Source organism: Chiloscyllium punctatum, chromosome 9, assembly GCF_047496795.1.
Source record: "Chiloscyllium punctatum isolate Juve2018m chromosome 9, sChiPun1.3, whole genome shotgun sequence".
In the NCBI taxonomy this organism is placed as follows: domain Eukaryota; kingdom Metazoa; phylum Chordata; class Chondrichthyes; order Orectolobiformes; family Hemiscylliidae; genus Chiloscyllium; species Chiloscyllium punctatum.
Window position 1 is genome coordinate 73605617 of NC_092747.1, and position 26556 is coordinate 73632172.

General features: G+C 41.4%; 1 long non-coding RNA gene across 1 annotated transcript; it reads right to left on the reverse strand.

Moving 5' to 3' along the window:
• Positions 1–2092: 2092 nt before the first annotated feature.
• LOC140481501 (uncharacterized) lies at positions 2093–8158 on the reverse strand. The gene is made up of 2 exons (XR_011961541.1): positions 8009–8158; positions 2093–2593 (listed from the first exon to the last, which is right to left on the reverse strand). It is a non-coding gene; the product is annotated as an uncharacterized lncRNA (long non-coding RNA).
• Between the last annotated feature and the right edge of the window lie 18398 nt (positions 8159–26556).

The following is a 26556-nucleotide window of genomic DNA, read 5'->3' on the forward strand; positions in this document are numbered from 1 at the left end:
CTCACATGCCAGGGACCTGGGTTCAATTCCACCCTCAGACAACTGACTGTAGAATTTGCACGTTCCCCTCATGCTGCGGTGTTTCCTCTGGGTGCCCTGGTTTCCTCCCACAGTCCAAACAATGTGCAGATTAGGTGGATTAGCTCTAGGATTACAGGGATAAGGTAAGAGGGTGGGATGCTCTTCGGAGGATCAGTGCGGACTTGATATGCTGAATGGCCTGCTTCCACACTGTGTGGATTCTCTGATTCTAGGTGTTCAAAGAAACAAAGATTGACTAAGTCTCTTATCTACAAATATTAAAGGTTTTTCTATAATCATAGAATCCCTACTAATCTTGCAAACACAAACACAACTTAAACTAAGGTGTCACTATACTTTAATTATTGCAACATTTAACTTTTAACCTTGTTCATAAGATTCTGTACCTAGGTACTTGTGCCCAAGATGATGCCTTATGCGGCAATGTTATATACTTTTCAATGTACTCCTGTACTTTTGTAATTGAGTATGCGACAATAAAAATCAAATCAAGCTATTCTTAAACCTGTTGGTATGTGTTTTCAAACTTTTGTACCTTCTGCCAAATAGAAGAGAGTATAATTGGGGTGGGAGTTTGATTAAATTGGCTACTTTCCAAGGTAGCGGGAAACGTAAATGGAGTCAATGGAAGGAAGGCTGGTTTTCATGATGGACTGGGCTATGTTCACAACTCTAATTTCTTGCAGTCTTGTGCAGTGCAGTTGCCATACCAAACTGCCGTGTATCAGGATTGGATGCTTTCTGTAAAGCATCTATAAAAATTGCTAAGAATCATTTTGGACATGCTGAATTCCCTTAGCCTTCTGAGGAAGTAGAGGCATTGGTGTGTTTTTGTGACTGCAGAGTTGATGTGGATGACCAGGGTACATCATTAGTGATATTTACTCCTTGAAACTTGACACTCATGACCATCTCCACCTCAACACCATTGATACAGACTGTGACATGTCCTCTACTCTGCTTCCTGAAGTCAATGATCAGCTCCTTCATTTTGCTGACATTGAGGGAAAGATCGTTGGTTTAATACCATGACACTAAGCTGGACATCTCCTTCTTGCACTCTGTCTCAATATTGTTTGACATCCGATCCACTACGGTGTTATCAACAACAAATCTGTTATCAGAGTTAGAGCTGAATTTGACCACACAAAGTTGAGTGTGCTGTGAAATAGTGTGTTTTAGGTCATCTTTATTAACTCTCTCACCAGCTCGCTACATTAATACCAGGTTCCCATTCATTTATAACTCCTTTACTAACCCACGCAAGCAAACACCACATTCCTGTTTCAATCATAACTCTCTACTATAATAGTTTTATTCATTCATAAAACTGCAGTTCTGTGCTATATTTTACATCATAAGACAGACCAAACTATAAAAAAAACCCTTTCAAATCCATTACTGCATTTTCATACCTTATCAGCGGTGTTTACCTCTTGAGTACATGTAGCATACAGAACAATACCATCCCCATTAAGTCTCCACAAAACATTATAATATTAACAAGCCTTTACCAACCATCTCCTGGACCTGAACAGATTACCCAATTAATAAGTACCAGTCAACTGGGCTATTATTGCTTTAAGAAACTAACTGACAAAGCAGCGCTTCCATGAAATTGCATGAATGAATGAAACTCTCACCAGCAAATAATAAACAAATCTCACAATACAACTGCAGTAATCAGTTTAAAATCCTTTATTCTTTCATTAAGTATACATACAATTTCTAACTTATTTAGTGCATATAGGCCTAGCATTTTTAACTAACATTTAGTAACTTAAAAGACAAAAGGACTAACACCTCCTAATTATGCAAGCAGTCCAAACAGACACTCTTAATCCCAACAGAAGTAGCAGCCAGCATTTAGCATGCTTTAACCCATCTCCTGTCTCCAAGGACAGAAGCTCTACAAACCTTTGTGTATTATGGATAAGACAATGTAACACCAGAGAAATGGAATTTTACGGTATGTAAGAACTGTGCTTGGGGATTTTATTGCCGTCGCGAACTTAAGCTATGCTACTGAACAAAATTTTTGCCACTCACCAATTCTGGTTGTTATTTGAACACGATCCCACAGTGCATAAGTACAAGTAAGGGGCTGAGCACGCAGTTCTGCAGGGCATTGGTGTTGAGGATTATTGTAGAGGAAATGTTGTCACCCATCCTTACAGATGCAGTCTTCAGGTCAGGAAGTCGAGGATCCTGAGTATCAGAGGAGGAGTGCGCAGGGAGTCCTTGGTCTTGGAATTTGAAAAGGAGTTTTGTTAGAATTATTTGTCTGAAGCAGTAGTCATTAAGGCACACGCTTGATTTTTCTTTAGCACCGGGATGACTGATCTTCTTGAGGCAGGTGAGAACCTCAGTGTAGTAAGGAGTGCTTAAAGTTGTTCCAAAATATTCCCACCAGCTGGTCCACACAGGATTTGAGTGCAGAGACTCCATTTAGGCCAGTTGCTCTCTGTCTGTTCACTGAGGTCTGCAGCGGTGACTGTGGGTACAGGTGCACCAGAAGCTTTCAGGGAGGTGACATTATTACATTGCACTTCTGTTCAAAACAAACATAGATTACATTGAGCTCATTGGGGAGGTCATTATGAGCTCACTGTTGTCAGTGATTCTACTCAACTTCACCTTGTAGCCTGTTATATCGTGTAAACCTTGCCACAATCAATGTGGTTAGTTTGGGACTCTAGTTTCATCTGGTATTGTCTCTTGGCATCCCTGATGGCTTTGCGAAGATCATACTTAGATTTCCTATATAGGTCAACGTCACCAGACTTGCACAGCTCAGATCCAGACTTCAGTAGGTAGTGGATCTTCCAGTTCATCTATGATTTCAAGTTGTGGAACACTTGTGATATTAAAGAGTTAATTTGCTCTGCTGACCTGCAAGAAATTGAATGTCCTGGGGGTAGGGTGCATCTTTGCCTTATGGGTGGAATGTGGGAGGTTTGCGTTCCCATCCTTTACCATTCAGGGATGATTTATATTTTCATCCCCATTTCAGAAATCATTAAGCAGGCTATAGTTGGAATTCTGACTATTTCCTGTAGTTATAAAACTACAATTCACATCCGATCTGGCCATTAAGGGATGATTTGCATTATATCGCTTCTGGAGGTGAGGTGGTCAGACAATACTAAATTGTAGTTTGAGTGGCATGTGACTGTGAGGGAGTGACTGGGAGTTGTTTTGTTGGCATTACGAACTGTGATATAAAAATGTTATATAAAAGGATTAACTGTTTCCTTTGTTCAGGAAGAACATTTGCCATGACCCCTTAAGCCTGGCGAGGTGTTTAAGGTTTCTCTGCAGAGACCCTTGGACACACCTCGCAAGCATGGTGAGGAGTGTTCAGAGCTTCTCCAAAGCTTGTACTATACTGTGTTGAATAAATTTGGTTGCTTGCTCACAGAAGTTGGTGTGTTGTAGTTGCATGAAGTGTGTAATGATCTCAGGAAAAGAAGAACTTCACACACTCAGATTAATTCCTTTGGCATGCAGATCGCTTCACATTTACTGATGAAGTCTGTAATGGTAGTGCCATACTCATTTAGGTTGGCTATTGAGTTCTTGAATATGCTCCAGTTCACCAACTCCAAGCAGTCATGATTAGCTCAGACCAGAAACTTATAACTTTCTGTATTTGATCCTCACACTGCAGTTTCTACTTGTAAGCCTTTTGATCTGATTTACCAAAGTGTGAGCAGGGAGTGGAACAGTAACCATCATTGATGGTTGTGTAGCAACGGTCCAGTGTGTGTGACCCTTGGCAGGACAGGAGATTAGCAACAGGACAAACTATAGCCCATTGCCTTCAAAGACCGCTTCTTTAAGACTGCAGTCATTTATAATATCAAACCCTAAACTATCATCAATCTAAAAAAAGCTGCAGATGTTGTCACTGAAAGCAAACATATAGTTGTCGTCTGATTCTTCATTATAAAAGGGACAAGTTGCATTCTCTAAGGTAAAATCCTTTTCATGGAGGCAGTGGCATAGTGGTAATGTCCAGGTAAGGCCCAAGCTCATGCTCTAACATCAGGGGTTCAAAACCCATCATGGTAGATGGTCAGATCTTAAGAGGAGATGTACTGGATGCAAAACATTAACTTTCTGTTGTGTGCTTTGGTGATGCAGCAATAGCATCTCTACTTCTGGGCCAAGTATCAAGTCCCATTTCTCCAGAAGGTGTGTAATAACATCTCTGAATAGGCTGACGGAATGCAATCCATTGGCCCTTGATGCAAGAGGGTTTGAGTATAGGAACATAACTTTACAGGGCCTCCGTGAGGCCGCATCTGAAGTCTGACACGCAGTTTTGGTCTCCTTACCTAAACCCATACAGGGAGAACAGTGAACGTTCACCAGGTTGATTCTTGAGGCAGTAAATTTGTTATATGAACACAGATTGTGTTGTCATATGACTAGAGATTGTGCATAACCTCTATATTGTGTATAAGTTTGTATGTGTAGAACCACAGGAGATCAGCAAGGTCCTAAATGAATATTTCTCCTCTGTTCACAGTGGAGAAAGACTCAAGAACTTGGGGAAGTTCCTGAAGAAGGGCTTATGCCCAAAACGTTAATTCTCCTGCTCCTTGATTGCTGCCTGACCTGCTGCGCTGTTCCACCAATACATTTTTCAACTTGGGGAAGTTACTGATCATATCTTGGGGACTCTCTGTATCACTACAGGTGATGTTGGATGCAACTGCAATTATTCACCAAGATCGCAAGACCGATGCTTGGCTAACCTATGTTATCTGGCATTCAATAAATCAAATGAAACAACCCTTGCCCGCATCCTTCGGATAGTTGAGGTTCCTCTGTATTAGAATGTACAAAGATGGATAAATCTCTTAGTCCTGACACTGCAAGATGCTAGAGAAGAAATTGCAGTGGCCCTGGCTGATATTTTTGCAATAACATTAACCACAGGTGAGGTCCCAGAAGACTGGAGTGTAGCAAATGTTGTGCCCTTATTCAAAAAGGGCTGCAAAGAAAAACCCAGGAACTATAGACCAGTAAGCCTAATCTGTGGTACGTAAGTTACTTGAGAAGATTCTGAGAGATAAGATACACACAATTTGGAAATACAGGGTTTGACTACAGCAGGTCAGGCAGCCTCTGAGAAGCAGGAGAGTCGACATTTTGGGCAATAGCCCTTCAGTGTGGCTTTGTAAGTGGGAGATCATGGCTCACAAATTTGTTAGAGCTTTTTTGATGAAGTGACCAGAAAGTTTGAGGATGACAGGGCAGTAGACAGGCCATATGGATTTCAGTAAGGCCTTTGATAAGGTTCCACATGGTAGGCTGCTCTGGAAGTTTAGATTGCATGAAATCAAAGGGGAGATTGCAAATTGGATATATATTCAGCTTGGTGGTTGGGAGCGGAGGGTAACAGGGGAAGGATGCTTGTTGGACTGGAGGCCTGTGACTAGGAGTGCCTCAGGAGTCCATGTTGGGTCCACTGCTGTTTGTTATCATCATAGAATCCCTACAGTGTAGAAACGGGCCATTTGGCCCAACAATCCACACTGAGCTTCCAAAGAATAATCACCCAGACCCACTCTAATACTCTAGATTTCCCTTGACAAATGCACCTAACCCACATATCCCTGACCACTATGGGCAATTTAGCATTGCCAATTCATATAACTGGCACATTTTTGGAATGTGGGAGGAAACCAGAGCATCCAGGGGAAACCCAAGCAGTTACAGGGAGAATGTGCAAACTCTACCAGAGACTGGTGCTGTGAGGCAGCAGTGCTAACTACCGAGCCACTGTGCCACCCCATATCAATATCAAAGATTTAGATAAGAACATACAAGGATTGATTAGTAAGTTTGCAGATGACACTAAAATAGAGGGTATCGTGGACAGTGAGGAAGGTTATCAGAAATTGCAACAGGACCTTGATCAGCTGGGAAAGTGGGCAGAGAAATGACAAACGGAGTTTAATATAGACAAGTGTGAGGTCTTGCATTTTGGAAAGTCACATCAAGGTACCAGCTTCATGGTGAATGGTAAGGCCTTAAGGAGTATGGTGGAACAGAGGGACCTTAAAGTTTAGATGCATGGTTCTCTGAAAGTGGAGTCACTGGTAGACAGGGCAATGAAGGAGGCTTTTGGTACACTGGCCTTCAGTCAGGGCATTGAATATAGAGGTTAGGACATTATATTGCAGTTGTATAGGACATTGATGAGGCTGCACACTGGATGCAGAACAAGGGATCATGGTCTCAGGATAAGGGGTAGATTATTTTGGGCGGAGATAGGAAGGAACTTCTACACTCAGAAGATGGTGATCCTGTGGAATTTGTTATCAGAGGATAAGGCAGCCTCGTCACTGAATATATTCAAGAAAGAAATGGAGAAATGGATCTAAGAGGCTAGAGGTGTCAATATGTACAAGGAGAGCACAAGAGTATGGCAATGAGATAAAGGATCAGCATGGATCATACTGAATGGCAGAGTGGATTCAGTGGTTGAATGGCTTACTTCTGTTCCTATTTTCTATGTTTCTACAATCTTTGTAAGCTATGGGATAAAGAAGACATCAATGAGGGTCAAGGGTAATACAACCATTGGAAAGCACCCACCCAGAAGCAAGAAAATAACTGCCAGAGACTCGAAACCTGGATTGGAAAATCTATTTTTATGAGTGGTAACTTATTTTTATAAGTTAAATGAATATGCTGCAAAGAAAACAAACATCCTCAAGGCAAAAATACTGAAAGACCCAAAGACCTCTTCCTAGAAAAGGAAACAGCTAATTTAGAAACCTCAGGGAACTAAAGAATATTTCCAGAAACCTATAGCATTCCAAGATGTGAACTGGAACTAGACATTAGGGCAGCATAGTGGCTTGGTGGTTAGCAAAATACATCCAAAGAGAGCTTCACCATTTTATCTGTGCACTTATTTTGTATGCAATATTTGAGGATTCATTTAAAACTTTGAGCCTGAAGATCCACTTTATATCATATATCGTAAGAAGATATTCTTTCATTGATAACATTATGGTCCCTGCATTTCATTAAAGTAAGAAGTGTTTTTTGAACAAAACTAACTGTTGAAAAATCATTCACAAACAGGCAAATAATTCAAAAGCTTTTTAGAAAGCCAGATTGGAGCATAATAAAAACACATTTTGCACATGTACAAAGCATTCTACGCCTCAAGTCACTTATCAACATTGCACATTTTCTTCACTCATGACATTTACTAACTTCTATTTAAACACTTCAATACCCAGTGTATTTCAGTTACAGACTGCTTAAGGCTAGCAATGGATGGATACTATCTTCCCACTGACCATCAAACTCCTGTTCCTCATCATTCATGCAAATTTGAATGGCTCAAAATTGCAGATTCTTCCCTTTTACCAACCGTATCATGTCTCTTTTACAAACTTTTTTAAAAATGACTTATTCGGATCAACATTCCTTCATATGAAAATTCCACCAATAAATTACCAAGCACCCTCAACTCCACCCCTAACACTTCTCGCCTTTCAGCAAATTGCATCACTGTCCCCAAACTGCACTCTTCCCAATCTACCGTTGCCCGATTTAGACCCAAATCGTCCTTCCTCCTCTTCCCCAAACTTCCCTCTCTTCCCTCAAAACACTCCTCCCCTTTATTAAATGTCCCACACACTCTACTTTCCCTAACCCCACTATTTCGGTACCCCCCCCTTACCCAGCTCTCGCCACCTCCTCCCATCTTACCCCAATCCATTCTCTGCTTCCCTTGTCTCACCCCTCGTCTGTGTTTCCCTCTGTCAACCTAAACCCTTCTGACTCCCTCTAAATTTCTCCACTTCTTCCTTCCCAACGCCAACTCCTTCCCCAAACCCTCTCCCCGTTTCCCCCACCCCTTCTGCGTTTCCAGTCAACTCTATCCCGGCTCCTGCTAACTTTCCCCTCGCCCTACCACTAAAATAAAACTTACCAGTCACTGGCTCGGGATCAATTTCTTGATAGCGGCTCAGACTCCGCCAAGAGCGAGACTCCGGTGGTCTCCGCTCCGCAAATGCGGAAGCCTCCCACCGCTTCCTCCTTCCCCTAATGCCCACCCCCCAATCACCCTGAATACGTGGCACCAGAATCGCACGAGGATAACAGGAACCGGAGGAAAAGAAACGACTCTGACTCCGGCCGCTCATCCCATGGAGCGCCCCCTGTCCATTGGAGGAATAGTCAGTCACAGTCGCCAGGGCAAATACAGAATGAGCATTTCACGCTTTACCAGTCACTTTCACCCCAGAAAAACAGATTGAACATTTCACTGTCACCCAGACCTCACAATGAGCAAGAACTGAATCATGGAAGTGTTAGGTACAGAAGGAAGGGTATCCCATCATGTTTGCACCAGGCCTTCAAATGAACATCATTAACGCATGCCAATCTCCTGCTTTACCCAACATTATTCCTGATTCAAATAATTGTTACTATCCATTTAGCCAACTGGCACCTATAAAAATCAACTTCTCCTGCTGACTGCTTTCAACCTTGATTTTTTTGCTTTAAAAAAACTTATTCATGGGATGTCAGCATCAATTACAGAACCTCGATTATCCAAACATCAATTATCCGAAGTTCAGATTATCCAAACAAGATCTCAAGGTCCATTATCCAAACAATCCATTATCTGAACTGTCAGTTATCCGAACAAAATACTCCCAGCCCATTTCATTTGGATAATTCAGGTTGTGTTGTATTGCTCAAATCTATTTGCCAGAGGGCAGTTAAAAGTCAACCCTATTACTGTGGGTCTGGAGTCATTTGTAGGCCAAAACAGGAAAGGGTGGCTGATTTCCTTCCCTAAAGGACCTGAGTGAACCATATGGCTTTTTAATGGCAACTGACAGCAGCTAAATGATTAACATTAAGCCAGATTTATATTCAATTGATACTTTACCATCTGCCACTTTGGGATTTTAAAAGCTGTGTGCAGGACAGTAGCATGAAGTTCTAGATTACTGACGTTACCACGATGCCACTGTCTAAAAGTATCTCAGGATATTCTCCATTAGCAAAGACTGCACACACTGCTCTGTCCATCGGTTATCAGTGTAGGCAGGAATGTGGATTTTAAGTTACAATCATATTACCGTGATCTTGTCGAATGGTTGAGCAGTCTCAAGGAGCCAAATGGCCTACACTTGAATGTTGCTTGAATGTAAGTTTGGACATGTATTCCTATGCCTTGTTTGACTTCTTCAAATGCATTACCTCACATTTTCCTTGGTGAAATTCCATTTGCCACTTTTCTATCCTCCTGATGCCAGTCCATTGATATGATCCTGTGGACTTCCATCTTTCGGCCAAACAGCCAATTTTTGTGTCATCTGCAAATTCCTTGATCATGCTCCTGACATCTACATCCATGCTATTAATACAAATTACAAAAAGCAGGAGGCTCAATATGAGCCGTGCAAAACCCTACTTGAAACAGCCATCTAGCCTGGATAGGATGCAACACCTCAAGAAGACAGGTCACCACAAGGAAAACTAGGGATAGATAATGATCTGTATGCAATCAGGTCCCGGACCTTCCCGTGGCTTGCCACTTCAACACACAATCCTGCTCCCATGCCCACATGTCTGTCCTTGGCCTGCTGCAATGTTCCAGTGAAGCTCAACGCAAACTGGAGGAATAGCATCTCATCTTCCAACTAGACATGTTACAGCCTGCCGGTCTCAACGTTGAATTCAACAACTTCAGATGATTATCCCATCTCGACCTCTCTGTTTTCATTCTGCTCTGTAATTTTATTTCATTTATTTTATTTATCTTTTATTTTCACTGTTCTGTACCTCTAATTTCTTGATTGTCTCTCTTTCTCTCGCTCCCTATTCTCTCATCATCTTTTTCCTCTCCTCTTCCACCTTTGCTACCCTTCTCATCTGTTTTCCATTTTGTCTCTGCTTCACCCATCCCCCCCATCCCCCACATATTTTGTCACATAGCACTGGCTACAGCCTTGGTCATTCACAGCTCCTAATCTCCCTATGTACTGTCATTATCACCTCTTTATTACTACCTTTGCTTCTGGAGCCATGACTCACCTTCTCTCACCCTAGTATAAATACCTAGGTAATCTTCTTTTCCACCTATCCACTCCACCCTCTCCTCCTTGACCTATCACCTTCATCTCCTCCCCCACTCACCCATTGTACTCTATGCTACTCTCTCCCCACCCCCATCCTCCTTTAGCTTATCTCTCCACGCTTCAGGCTCACTGCCTTTATTTCTGATGAAGGGCTTTTGCCCGAAACGTCGATTTCGCTGCTAGTTGGTTGCTGCCTGAACTGCTGTGCTCTTCCAGCACCACTCATCCAGTACTAGTATAAATACCTCCCTATTTCTCCCTTTTTTTAGCTTTGACACAGGTTCAGTTAGACTCGAAATGTCAGCTCTTTTATCATCAACTCAGTGAAGGACACTCTCTGGGAGGTCCAAAACCTGTTGATCTTCCAGCTGAAGGAGTTGACCCCGACTGAGTGTTGCAGACTGGCACATTCCAAAGTCCAGGACTACGTGTTGAGGGACGCGCTGAAGCTTGGGGCAGCTGCTGCCAAGGCACAGTGGGGAAAGACCACCGTGTAACATCTGCCTGTCTAAGAAGAACAGGGGGCTCCGCTGACACCTCAGCAAATGAGCTGGCTAGTAAATGTAGACTTGTATATAGGAAAAATACATTTCAATGTCTGTATGTAAAGAAATGTAATGTGTGCACAAGAATGGCATGACCAATTGGACAGAGATCCAAATAATTTTATGAATAAAGTATATTTTTGAAATAAAAAGAAAGCTCTTTTCTCTCTTTACAGATGCTGCCAGACCTGCTGAGATTTTCCAGCATTTTCTCTTTTGGTTTCAGATTCCAGCATCTGCAGTAATTTCCTTTTATAGATAATAAATGCTGGGTAAGCCAACAATATCCGCATTGCATGAATGAATTTTGAGAAATTGCAAAAACATGGATCAATATACCCTTCCTTTCCCACTACGGAATGTACCTGGTTTGCTAAGTTTCTGCCAACCAGTCAGCTATGTGAGACCTTATTAAAAGCTTAGTGAAAATCCATGAAGAATGAATTACTGTATATACTCTTGTATAGGTCGAGTTTTGAAGTCCATTTTTTAAGCTGAAATTAGGGCGTCGATTTATACACGAGGTATTCTTTTTGAGAGGATGAAATTCATGTTTGGCATCAGTCAAACAATGAACAAACAAGAACCAGATCTCTATATAAAATAATAAACAACAAAAAGAAAAATAATTTGGCCATTATTGAATACTTATCTACCAAATAACTGTCTCCATTCTGCCTGCTAAAGTAGAACAGTACTGTCGCATCGTATTCCAGTTACCAGGAGTGTAAAGTGCATGTAGGTCTACATATATGTACAAATGTTAGTCAGCATACCAGCAAGTGGTCAGGCCATCTATCAGGGGTATTTGTACAACACGCAATTCATGAAATAAAAACAGAGGAGCAGTAAAAACAAAAAAAAAATATTTCATTTAAAAAATACCACATGAAACTGTTAATAATATATGATAAACACTTTACATCAAAAAACTGATATTCACAGCAAAAATCTCTTCTCACCGTATATCATAAAAAATATGGATAGCTGCTTAAAACAAAAGATACTGATACATTAGAATACTTCAAATTCACTGTCCTGATCAGTTGTACCACTGAATAATTCATTCCAGTCATCTGGGTCAAACATCAATCTATTTGTCATCACTTCCATCTGACCATAAATAGTCATTCTCTATACCATCTAAAGCATTAGAAAATCCACATTTTTTGAAGACTTTCACAACAATTTCAATTTTCATGTCCTTCCAGGACTCAACAATCCACTCAAATACAGTTGCAAGCAATGGAGCACACGTGTTACCATCTTTTGTGAAGCTTTTTTCCCTTCTTGCATCCAATCATTCAATTTCTTACATACTAAGTCCTTAAAAAGTTTATTGATGCTAACATCCAGTGGCTGCACCACGCTCATTAGGTCTCCAGGAATCATTGCAATGTCAATATTGTTAGTTCAAAGTTCACTGATAACACTTTTCACTCTGTGATCTGAACATATCCCAAACCAGGAAGCTTTTTTCCTTTCTACGTCCACCTGGTCACATATTCCAGACCTCTCAAATCCAAGTCTTGTAGCCACCTTCATCCATCCACCCTTTTTCATGGACGAGGACAACAATGTTTTTTGGAAATTTCTGTTTCGGCAAAGTTTTCTGCTTAAAAATCACCATAGGCTTGAACTTTGTTCCACCTGACATACAACCAAGTACCACAGTGAACCGACTCCTTTCATGGGCAGTAATCTTAACCAAAACTATTTTTGCTCCAATCTTGTCCACAGTTCTGTTCACTGGCATATCAAAGTTCACTGGGGCTTCCTCCATATTGGTGATGCATGAGAACCTGTACCAATTATTCTTCCAACTTCTGATTACAAAGTCAATTACCTTGTCATTATGTTCTGTTGGTAGACGTTGGGCAATCTTGGTTTTCTGTCTAAGCACTAAATCATACCTTTTCATAAATCTACTGCACCATCTAGCACCAGCTTTGAAAACACTGAATCCATTTTTTTTTGCTTCGTTTTTAGTGTGTATTCTTATACATTTTTGAATCACAATGCTTTCATTCTGATGACACTGAGTTACCCAGTCAGCAATCTTTTCTTCTAGTTGTGGCCACTTGTTCTGCATTCTCTGTTTTCGCACAACCGTTAACAGTGCGGCTTTTTTCCTCCAATCTCGAACAAGGTTTTCAGAAACACAGAACTCCTGTGCAGTTACACTATTGTTGTTCTTCTTTGCAACTTCAACAACTTTTAGTTTAAACTGTGCTGTATACTTGTTTCTTCATGATGCCATTTTGTCAGCAAAATTTGGGCGCGTTTTACAATAAGTTCAGAGCATAACTGTACATGACAACTACTTCTAAGAAACTGAGGCAACAGTGGGAAGATAAGGTTGAGGGCTGCCATAAGGTACCATAGATATTTGCATGCAGAGGTCAAATATATGTATGTAAATATTACATAAATAAATATATACTATATCACACATATCAACATTCAAATTGCATTTGAAAATTGCGTTGCGCAAATATATACTCGTGCGCTGCAAGACATATTAAAGTTCACTTGAGAATGTAAATTTTAAGTTCTGGGATTTACATCACACTGTAAACTTTTGCTATAAATTCTGTGTCTTACAATTGTGTACTCCACAACCACCTGATGAAGGAGCAGCACTCTGAAAACTAGTGCTTCCAAATAAACCTGTCTGTGTGATTTTTAACTTTGTACACCCCAGTCCAAAGTAACTGTTGCTCTCAGAAACAAAAACAGAAATTGCTGGAAAAAGTCAGCAGGTCTGGCAGTATTTGTGCAGAGAAATCAAAGTTAACGTTTTGGATCGAGTTCTGTTAAGACCTGCTAAGCTTGTCCAGCAATTTCTAATTTTATTTCTGATTTACAACATCTGCAGTTATTTTGGTTTTTATCCTGTCTATCAGGATGGATTCCAATAATTTTCTCACTGACTGGCCTGTTTATACCTCACGCAATTTTTAAGAAAGGCTATAATGTTAGCTATTCTCCAAACCTCCAGCCCCACACCTACATCCACGAAAGATTGGAAAATGGTAGCAATATCAGCAGGCCTGGCTGATTTATCCGCTTCCAAGAATGCTAATTTCCTGATTACTTCATCTCTCCCTATATATATATCATATCCAATATGTCACATTTCTCCTTAACTACAGTGCCTGCATTGTTCCCTTCCTTTATGAAAACAGACACAACATCTTCATGAACAACCATAGATACATATTCCACCTCTAGAAATAGTTAGCTTTTGAACATTTGTGGGCCTACACTTTCCTTAATTATCTGCTTAATGAATGTATGATTAAAACATCTTGGCTTCTCTTTGCCAATTCTACTTGCCAATATTGCTGTTCTACTTGACAATATTCTTTCATGCCTTCTCTTTGCTTTTCCTGTCGGCTTTCTGAATTCAACCTTATATTTTCTAGCCTTTCTGCAATATTGAGTTATCAGTATCTAATATAAGTTTTCTTTTTCTGCACTGTATTATCCTATATGTTCCTTGACCTCAAGGAGGCTCTAGATTTGGTTGTCCCATACCTTTCCTTTGTTGACAAATATTTGTTCTGAATCCCTTGCATCTTTCCTTTGAATGCTAACGATACTAACACTGATTTACCTTCAAACAGCTGTTTCAATCCACATTTGATAATTAGCAATTGACCTTAACTCCTATTCCAGTTTTTTTTTCCATGTTTATGCTCAAATTAACTGACTTATGAACACTACTACGAAATTTACTCTTCTACTTCCACTCATTCCAGCTGCACAACTTTACTTCCTAAATCTAGAACTGAGCCCAGTCTTGTTGGATTTGGTCCATACTATTATGACACAGCAGTGAACCCTTCTGTTAATTAAACTAAACATTCAGATGGCAAGGTGGCCCAGTGGTTAGCACCACTGCCTCACAGCACCAGAGACCTGGGTTCAATTCCCAACTCAGGCGACTGACTGTGTGGAGTTTGCACATTCTCCTTGTATCTCTGTGGGTTTACTCCCACAGTCCAAAGATGTGCAGGTGAATTGGCCATGCTAACCTGTTAGGTAGGGAGGGGAATGGGTGGGTTGTATGTTGGTGTGGACTTGTTGGGCCAAAGGGCCTGTTTCCCCACTGTAAGTAATCTACTCTAAAAGCTCACATCGCTTTGTAATATGTTAAAATGAGTGACAGAGAACTCCCAAATTTCACTATTTAAACAACATAATATCAATTTATTCTTTAACTCTAAAAGGGAACATTAAACACCATCTATTCACAACTCTTAGCACCCCTTTCTCTTAAATGCTTATTATCTGCCTCCAACTCTATATTAACATACTGTTCCAATAAAACACTTACTAAAATTGTATCAACTTAATTTCAAAGGCATACAGCTGCTGTTATCTTCAATGTCTTTCTTCTTCCTGCTGAAGATCTCCCTGGGTTGTCTTCTTTCTTTTTACTGTGAAGATGTTTCATAAGAAAAGATACCATTGACAAAGAGTGTTTCCTAATTTCTTGGATCTCAATGACTATTGCTCTGTCTGACTCTTAAAATGCCTGTCTTATTTATATTCTCAAATTTGAATTGTCTCATTTGTTCGATGTTGGCAAAACAATAAATTCAAACTTGATGGGGCTTTAGTATCCTGGGGCATAATTTAAATTGATTGGCTAAATTTGAATTGTCATCAAAACTGCAATTAACTCAGGTATCTATTTCACAGCCAAATTTTACATTTTTTCATTTTTCCAGTACACTCTGAGACTGTTACCTAGTCTTATGATACAGATGCTTGTAAGCTCTCAAGTGTAGAATGGCATTCACTCTCTCTTAAATGTACAGTACATGCCTTTTACTTCAAAACACCTCCCCCCTTAAGAAAAAAATGAACTATCATAATGAAAAGATGGCTTCTTATTTTTCTAATTCTTAATCCCACTACAATGAAATACATAGGTCATTAATCTAAGTTCATATTAATTTTTCACACACATATAGATATAAAACATTGTAATCTGTTCAATCATATCCATACTTTTTCTTTTAAATACACAATAACACATCTGCTATCATCTTTTTATGATCTGTGTATATTAATAATAATTTGTGTATTAAAAGTCTGTAATTGTGGGAAAAAAGATCTGCCACCCTGCCCACCCACAGTATAGGCACATAAAAAACACAGAAGCTGGCCTGCGAGACACATAAATCAAGCCTGCCAGCACATACAGAACACACCCACAATGCCTCAGTCTTAGCCAAACAGGCTAACAAAGAAACCAGACATGGCCAAGCTATTCCCAGACCAGAGAATACACTTCCCAAAAAACCTTCACTGCAAAGCTCGCAGCCCCGATTAGCACTGCGGTCCCAATACCTAAAGGGCAGGCTTGATTCTCATTGAAACCGATACCGCATAAACAAACAGGCAGACCGAGAAACCCCTGAAGACTTAGTTCACAGGAAGAACACAATGGACACAACTGAATACCAGGAGAAGGGACATTTACACATAGTCACGCTGACGGGAAATAAAATGAAGAATCCTCTAGAAGACATTCTCACCTAATCACGCAGATGGCTGAAATCTCCTATGTCAATTACAAATGAATTGCTACTGCTGGATGCTTGGTTAACTTCCATTTAGTTTATTCTTGTTTTAATCGCTTTACAATTTTTACCATTGTACTGTAACTGCTTTACAATTATCACTTTTGTGTTGATAAAAAACATGCCTGCACCATCAGTTCTGGGAAGAGCATTCTGGCCATCTGCGTAGAGGATTAGTTCTGTGTCAGCCTCATCAATTTCTCTTCCGTGATGTCGCTTTGTTTAAATAAACTGCTTGTCAATTTCACCACAATCCTCGTTTGTGGTTTCTGATTCATTGGGCTGAATTTCTCCGACAGTAACATAAGATTCCAATGAAATAGTCTCATATTTTTGTTTTTAAATAGTTCCAAGAATGTAAGAGGATTGTGGTCCGTGTACACAACTGTATCCGACACATTGTTCATCACATAAACATTAAAATGTTGTAAGGCCAGTACCAGACTCAACAATTCTTTCTCGATGGTAGTGTATTTTCTCTGGTGGGTGTTGACTTTCTTTGAAAGTAGCCAATTGGCCGTTCAAGTCCATCATCATCTTCCTGAGATAGTACAGCTCTTACTCCTATATTGCTAGCATCGATTGCAACTTTGAAGGGGTTCAAAAAATTTGGTGTACCTAAAACTGGTGATATGGTTAGTACTGCTTTTCAATTCTCAAAAGCCTCCTGGCATTGTTGTGCCCACTGAAATTTTGTGTTTTTCTTCAGTAAATCTATTAGCGGTGCCACCATGCTGCTGAAGCTTGGAACAAACTTCCGGTAGAATTTGCTAAGATCCAAAAACAGAAGCAGCTCTTTCTTTGAGGATGGTCATGGAAATTCCTTAACGGCCTTCATCTTTGCGTTCCCTGGGGTCAGCTTTCTACGACTGATGTTATGTCCCAAGAACGTCATCTTTGCCTTTGTGAATTCTGTTTTCCTTAAGTTAATTAGCAGTTTTGCTTCTCGTAATTGTTCAAAGAGCTCCACCAACTGAACCATGTGATCTTTCCATGGCTCACTAAAGATCACTACAGCTTCCAGATAAACTACACAGTTTGTTAATCCAGCCACAACTTTGTTCATGGGTCTTTGGAATGTGGCTGGTGCGTTCTTCATTCCATAAGGCATCACTTTGAAATGATATAGCCCATTTGGGGTTACAAACACAGAAACCTTTTCCACTTTCTCTGATAAAAGTATCTGCCAATAACCATGCAGTAAATCCAACTTTGTGATTTTTTTTTAGATTACTTACAGCGTGAAAACAGGCCCTTCAGCCCAACAAGTCCACACTGACCCACCGAAGCGCAACCCACCCCTTCACATTTTACCCCTTCACCTAACACCACGGGCAATTTAGCATGGCCAATTCACCTAACCTGCACGTTTTTGGACTGTGGGAGGAAACCAGAGCACCTGAAGGAAACCCACGCAGACTCAGGGAGAATGTGCAAACTCCACACAGTCAGTCGCCTGAGGCGTTAATTGAATGCGGGTCTCTGGCACTGTGAGGCTGTGCCACACCATGCTGCTCAATAATAGCTTGTCCAAATTTCTCTGTACATTCCTCCAATCTTGGTATTGGGTATGAGTTCGATTATATTATGGCGTTGACCTACCGATGATCCACACAAAATTGTTGAGTCCTGTGAGGTTTGTGATCTAACATAATTGGCAAACTCCACTCGGTTCGATGATATCTTTGTCGAACGTTCCATCCATTTCCTTCTGGACCAGTATGGCTTTGAAAGGATTAAGCCTGTAGGAGCATTGTTTTATTGGAACAGCATCCCCTACTTCTACCTCATGCACAATAATATTAGTCCTCTCCATCTTATGCCTGTATATGTCCTCATACTGCTGCAGCAAGCCTTTCAACTGTGTTCTTTGCACTTCAGACAGATAGTTCACTGACCTATCCCACTCCTCAAGGACTTCCTCATTATTTAACGTATTTTGGGGTACACCAAACTCCATGACATCTGGATTTGATTCCTCACTCTGTGCAGCAGTAACTAACACCTGTATTTCCAGTTCCCTGTCTCTATTATAGTTGGTTTCAACATTTTAACATGACATACCCGATACAGTTTTTTTCTATCTGGCATCTTTACCAGATAGCTTACCTGACTTAACTTTTTCTCAATTTGATAGGAACCACTAAACTGGCTTTGAAGGGATTTCTTACCACAGGTAACAATACTAATACATCATTCGCATGGGAAATCATCCAAACTTTAGAGTTTTGATCTGCCACCTGCTTCATTCTATGCTGTGGCCTCTTCAGGTGTTGTTTAGCCTACTCACCTGCCTGTCTTAATCTCTCCATCTCTCACACTCCAAGTTTGAGTTCTCCGACTTCGGTCCTGATAATTTTTCTTTAATTAATTTCAAAGTCCCTCTTACTTCATGTCCAAATATTAACTCAAAGGGAGTAAACTGAGTAGATTTGTTTGGGGCATCTCCAATGACAAACAATACGAATGGGATACCTTTATTCCAATCAGTCGGGTAATCTTTAACATAGTCTTCAGGGTCTGATGCCACCTTTCCAAAGCTCCCTGGGATTCAGGATGGTACTCACTTGATTTAAAATTCTGTATGCCTAAGCTATCCCTAACTTCTTTAAACAGCCTAGTCATAAAATTCGACACTTGGCCTAACTGAATCTCTCTGGGTACCCGAGACTGCGTGAAGCCACTAACTTCTCTACCATCTTTTGTGACTTGACACTCCATAATGGATTTGCCTGAGGAAATCTGGTAGACACATCCATTATGGTTAGCAAGTATTGGTTCCCACTTTTAGTTTTAGGAAGTGGACCTACACAATCAATCATAACCCGCATGAAAGGTTCTTCAATGTGGGAATTGGCAACTAAGGTGCTGGTTTTATTACTGCCTGTGGCTGACTTTGGCATGTATGAAATGTACGCCAAACTTTAACCACATCCTTGTACAGTCTGGGCCAATTGAAATTCTTTTGTACCTTAGCCTGAGTCTTCCTCACATCTAGCTGACCTCCTGCCGATAACTCATGTGCTACCGACATTAGTTCCTGTCTGCATGCTACTGGCAACACAATCTTGTGCACTTCTGTCTATTTCTCCTCCGCACTAACCTGCTGTGGTCCCCATTTTCATCTTAGGATTCTATCTTTAAGAAAATAACCCACAGGAATACATTCTGATTCCTTTTCTGAGTGTGCATATATCTTTGATTGTCTCATCTTTCTGTTGTAAGTCCATTAGCCTCTCAGGACCACAAAGGAACTCCAATTATCCGGCATTCGATTAACTGAATTTTGGATTATCCAAACAAGATTGCAAGGTCCCATTGTGTGGCGAACTATGTGATCCAGTATCGATTATCCGGCATTCGATTAACCAAACAAAATCCTCGCTGCCCGTTCCTTCTGATAATCAAGGTTCCTCTGCATACACTTCTGCCTGACCCTCTTCCTGTTCAGGATTTTCCTGTACCATGACAGCAGGGTGTCTGCTATCTGAACCTCAACTCCTTTGTCTTTCTCTTTAGCTTTTGCTTCTTGCTGTGATTTATGAGAGTGGGATCATGTTACTACACATTCTGGGAAAACTCTAGGATATTTTTCTTTTAACTCCTCAGTTCCCTGGTCTTCCCTTGGCTTCTCCACAACAAGAGGTGTCACTCCCACCTTCGATCTTGCTAAAATGTTCCCAAGAATTCCTGGAACTGACACTCTGTCAATCACTCCCACTGTAACTTCCCTGGTCTTGAGTTGGCACTCCAACCGGATCCTACATAGGGGAATGCTAAATTTCTGTCCATTTATTCCTCAAATTACAACTTACCTGGGTAACAGGTCAGAAAGAGTACAAATATGTTCATCTCTTACTATTAGAGACTGGTTAGATCCTGTATCACTCAAAATTATAACTTCTTTCCCTTCTCCTACTGTTCTTTCTGAGTAAAGTTTACCCACAGAGGCAAGGTCTATAGAGATCAGGCAATAAATCTTTACTCAGCCCCTGCCTACGCTATGCACTCTCCTGCAGCTCCTGGACGTTTCTTGGGGTTTCCTTTATTACTTTCACTAATGCCACTGGCTTAGCCTCTTTTACCACATCTTTTCCCACAGTGCCTTGCTTCAACAACCAGCACTGTGACTTTACGTGTCCCATCTTACCACAATGGAAACACGTGAGGCCTTTCACTTTCCTTTCACTCACTAGGTCTTCATTTTCCACTTGTGGTAAACTATTACCAGTGTGCTCTACTCTTTGTTCTTTATGCTATGGAGATGCCAGTGTTGGACTGGGGTGTACAAAGTTAAAAATCACACAACACCAGGTTATAGTCCAACACGTTTATTTGGAAGCACTAGCTTTTGGAGTGCTGCTTCTTCATCAGGTGATTGTGGAGTATAAGATCGTAAGACACTGAATTTAAAACAGAAGTTTAGTGTGATGCAACTGAAATTATATATTGAAAAAAACCTGGATTGTTTGTGAAGTCTCTCATCTTTCAGAGTGACCATGTTGGTTGCATCACACTGGTAAATGCAGCCAGAGCCAGGTCCACATGGTGCGAATTGGTTGGTTTCTTTTCATTCATTCGCAGGATGAGAGTATCACTGGCTAGGCCAACATTTATTATCTTTCCTCTTGTTTAGGGAAGCCATTTGTTCTTTTAGTTTCTTTATTATTTATAAAAGAAAAAAAAAGATAATCAGGAGGTACTTCTTTTATGTTTTTCATTGCACTTCAGCCCCAAACTCCTGATCTTTGGGTACCCGTTGAGGACGTGGGAGGGTTGGCCAGAGGACCACCTTGTGAGTCTGCTCTTGGCCATGCAACGGTCTGTGAAGGGGACTGTTATGGCTGATTGCCTGCTCTTCTTCCTCGATTATGTTTGGGCCCAGATGTCCTGGTAGAAGGAGCACGCAGTATCTACTAATACCCTCAAAGTTTTCAGGGAGAGATGGACACCATGAGGTGATTAGATTAGATTACCTACAGTGTGGAAACAGGCCCTTTGGCCCAACCAGTCCACACCGACCCTCCAAAGAGTAACCCACCCGGACCCGCTTCCCTCAGGCTAATGCACCCAACACTATGGGCAATTTAGCATGGCCAATTCACCTAACCTGCACATCTTTGGACTGTGGGAATGAAGTGTTTTATTTCCCCCTCCAATTCTATTTTGATTTAATCCTTGCTCTCCCATTTACTTGTTCGATCACTTGTCCTTTGATGAGAACGGCACTGCTTGTACCTGGCCACATGGGCGTTTCTCTTCTTGCTGGTGATGGAATGTCCATAAAGTTTTCTACGCTTGTTGTTTCTTCACTGTGTCCTACATCTATACGCACACGACATGAGTGCTGGAGAGAAATAAGCTCTACTGCTGTTAGACAGTACTGTGGGGGATTTAAGAAAATACGTAACCAGCAGATCCTTCTTTTATGTTTTTTGCTGCACTTCAAATCCATCTTTGGGCACTCGGTGCACAGGGAGCGGGCAGTTCAGAGGATCTCCCCATGGGTCTGCTCCTGAGCTTTGCCAGGCTAGCCATAAACAGGTTCAGGCAGGAGGCCATGGAGGGGTCATCTTGGCTGACTGCCTGCCTCTCTTCCATGGTTACATTCATGCCCGGGGGTCCCCGGAGAGACAGCACGCAGTGTCCACTAACACTCTTGAGGTTTTTAGGGAGAGGTGGACACCTTGGGGTGTGGAGTGCTTTATTTCCCCCTCCATCTCTATTTTGATCTAATCCCTACCCTACCCTTCACTTTTTCATTCACATAGCCATTGCCCCTATGGGACTCCGCTTGTCACTGGCTCCTTGGCCACATGGGTGCTTTTTTCTGGTGGTGGAATGTTAACAAAATTATTCACACTTGACGTTTCTCACTGTGTCTTACACCTACATGCACACAACATGGGTGCTGCGGAACATAAGCACCACTGATAGAATGAGGAAAAAGAGAAAAGGAAAAATATATATATACTAGGAGATTTAGAATCTCCTCAGTTCAGAAGACAGACTCTGAGCTGGCTGGTCACAGCCAATATACTTTGTACAAGGCGTGACTTGGTGGCAGGATATTGACCTCTGTGCAGTTCTATTAAAACTTTACTACTATTAAGAAACCATATGAATACTAATAAACCTTACTTAATACACGTGATGCTTATGTTAACACATGTATGAAGATGTGCAGGTGAGGTGGATTGGCTAGGCTAAATTGCTAAATTAGCCATAAAGAATGCAGGGTTACAGAGTTGGGGGGGTGGTATCTGAGTGGGATGGTCTTCAGAATGTCAGTGTGGACTCGATGGGCTGTACGGTTTCTATGAAATGTGAAAATACAGGGTAAGATTCTGTGGCTATTCGCCTCTTACTTGTTTATAATAGTACATTTATTTTTAAAAATGAATTCCTGTTTGTTTTTTCTTAATTATTAAGCAGCAATTCTCACCAGCCAGTCAACTTTTGACTTTCCTATTATATCATAATTTCTTTTTCTTTTGAAGAAAAACACTTGGTGTTCTATAAAATCTGCAGCTGTAATCTCTACACTCTTCCATGTAATTCCAGTGCTGACTGCCTCAGAATCCTACTTCTGATCACTCATCAAAATGCACTGACTACCTCTAGTCCTTCCTTTGCACACTCTTCTAATCATACAGTTCTTTTGCCAGCTGTCCCTATTACTTAACTGGAGCTTGTGCCAAAACTTGGAGAGCTTTCCAATAGATTAGTCAAGCAAAAGCCTGACATTGTCATATTTCATTGAATCATACTGTGCAGCCAATTTCCTAGACATCACCAACTCTAAATACATTCTGTGCCACCAACAAGAAAGGTACACCAGAGGTGGCAGCACAGTGGTATACAGTCAGGAAGCTGCAGTATGGGGGTCTTCATCATTGACTCCAGGCCCTACAAGGTCTCATGACACATGCTGAAACATAGGCAAGGAAATCTCCTGCTGATTACCAGCTACTGACCCACTCAGTACTCCACCATGTTGAATACCACTGGAAGAAACTCTGAGAGTGGAAAAGGCACAGAATGTACTCTGGATGGTGGACTTCAGGATCCATCAATATGAGCACCTCAGTAATATCACTGTTGACTAAGCTGGCCCAGTCCTAATAGCTACTAGATTGGGTCTGGTTCCAGGTAATGAAGGAACCAAAAAAGGACAAAAACAAACTTGACCTTACTCTCACCAATCAACCTGTTCCTTATATAACTACCCATGACAGAAATGGTTAGTGTGACCACTATAAAATCATTATGGAAATAACATCTTGTCTTCACATTGAGGACAGCCTCTATCACATTGTGTGGTACCACTGGCACCATGATAAATGAAATAGACTTCAAACAGATCGAGAAATTCAAAACTGGGTATGCGTGAGGTAATTGAGACTATCATCAGCAACAGAAATCTATTAGGCCACTGTCTGCAACCCCATGACCAAGCATATTACCCTACTCTGCCATTACCATCAAGGAGTTCAACCCTTCTTTAATGAAGAATGCAGGAGGGCATGACAGGAGCAGCATTGGATATACCTAAAGATGAGGTGTCATGCTGGTGAAGTGAGAATGCATGAATTGCTGGCCAAACAGTGGAAACAGTATGCAATAGATAGGAGTAAGCAATCCCACAACTAATAGATTGGATTAAAACTCTAGTTAGCGGGCGGCACAGAGGCACAGCGGTTAGCACTGCTGCCCCACAGTGCCAGAGACCTGGGTTCAATTCCTGCCTCAGGCAACTGTCTGTGTGGAGTTTGTACATCCTCCCCGTGTCTGCGTGGGTTTCCTCTGGGTGCTCCGGTTTCCTCCCACAGTCCAAACATGTGCAGGTTAGGTTAATTGGCCATGCTAAATTGCCCATAGTGTTAGGTGAAGGGGTAAATATAGGGGAATGGGTCAGGTGGGATGCTCTTCAGAGGGTCGGTGTGGACTTGTTGGGCTGAAGGGCTTGTTTCCACACTGTAAGTAATCTAATCATGCTATGAATGGAGATGAACAAATATCACCATCCTCAATAACAGGGGGGTCCAGCATATCAATGAAAAAAACAAGGAAAAAAACAAAACATCAATTTTCAACCAGAAGTCCTAAATGGATGATTCATTTCAAAATCATCCTGAGATCCCCAGCATTACAGTTGTCAATCTTCATCCAATTCAATTCACTCCATGTGATATCATGAGATGGCTGAATGCACTGGATACTGCAAAGACTGCATGCCATGACAGCATTCAGCTTGTAATGAATACTGTGCTCTGGAACTAGTCATGTCCTTACTTTCCCAACGTTCAAATAAGGAACATGAGTAGACCATTTAGCCCTTCCCAGCCTGATCTATCATTCAGTAATCATTTTAACATCAACTGTTCGTTCCTGTACACACCCAATAAACTGTCATTCCCTTGGTTACCAAGAATCCATCTACCTGCACCTAAAAAAAATCTGCAAATTTTGCCTTTTATAGAGTCATCAAATTAGAGAATTATACAGCACAGAAACAGAACCTTTGGTCCAAATCATCCATGCTGACCCGATATCCTAAATTAATCTAGTCCCATTGGCGACCATTTGGCCCATATTCCTCTAAACCCTTCCTATTCATATACCCATCCAGATGCCTTTTAAATGCTGTAATTAGAACATAGAACATAGAACACAGAACAGGCCCTTCAGCCCACGATGTTGTGCCGACCACTGATCCTCATGTATACACCCTCAAATTTCTGTGAATATATGTATGTCGAGGAGTCTCTTAAATGTCCCCAATGACCCTGCCTCCACAACTGCTGCTGGCAACGCATTCCATGCTCTCACAACTCTCTGTGTAAAGAACACGCCTCTGACATCCCCTCTATACTTTCCTCCAACCAGCTTAAAACTATGACCCCTCATGTTAGTCATTTCTGCCCTGGGAAATAGTCTCTGGCTATCGACGCTACCTATGCCTCTCATTACCTTGTATACCTCAATTAGGTCCCCTCTTCTCCTCCTTTTCTCCAATGAATAAAATCTGAGCTCAGTCAACCTCTCCTCATAAGATAAGCCCTCCAGTCCAGGCAGCATCCTGGTAAACCTCCTCTGAACCCGCTCCAAAGCATCCACATCTTTCTTATAATAGGGCGACCAGAACTGGACGCAGTATTCCAAGTGCGGTCTAACCAAAGTTTTATAGATCTGCAACAAGATCTCACGACTCTTAAACTCAATCCCCCTGTTAATGAAAGCCAAAACACCATATGCTTTCTTAACAACCCTGTCCACTTGGGTGGCCATTTTAAGGGATCTATGTACCTGCACCCCAAGATCCCTCTGTTCCTCCACACTACCAAGAATCCTATCCTTAATCCTGTACTCAGTTTTCAAATTCGACCTTCCAAAATGCATCACCTCGCATTTATCCAGGTTGAACTCCATCTGCCACCTCTCAGCCCGTCTCTGCATCCTGACAATGTTCCGCTGCAGCCTACAACAATGACACCTGTCAATGACACCTCCAACCTTTGTGTCATCTGCAAACTTGCTGACCCATCCTTCAATCCCCTCACCCAAGATATTAATAAAAATTACAAACAATAGAGGCCCAAGGACAGAGCCCTGTGGAACACCACTCACCACAGACTTCCAGGCAGAATATTTTCCTTCTACGACCACTCGCTGTCTTCTGTTGGCCAGCCAATTCTATATCCAGACAACTATGTTCCCCTGAATCCCATTCCTCCTGACCTTCTGAATGAGCCTACCATGGGGAACCTTATCAAATGCCTTGCTAAAGTCCATATACGCCAAATCCACAGCTCGACCAGCCACTACTTTCTCTGGCAGCTCATTTCATACATGCACCACCTTCTGCGTGAAAAACGTTACCCCCTCATGTCCCTTTTAAATCTTTCCCTTCTCACTTTAAACCTATGCCCTCTAGTTTTGGACTCTCCCACCTCAGGGAAAACACCTTGTCTATCTACCCTACCCATGCCCCTCCGATTTTATAAACCACTCCTCAGCCTCCGATGCTTCAGGGAAAACAGCCCCATTCTATTCAGCCTCTCCCTATAGCTCAAACCTGCCAACCCTGGCAACATTCTTGTTAATCTTTTCTGAACCCTCCCAAGTTTCACAGCATTCTTCCCATAGCAGAGAGACCAGAATTGGGGAATTCCTAAGATTTACAACCCTCAGAGAGATTTATTTTTCATCATCTCTGTCTTATTCTCAAACTATGACTCC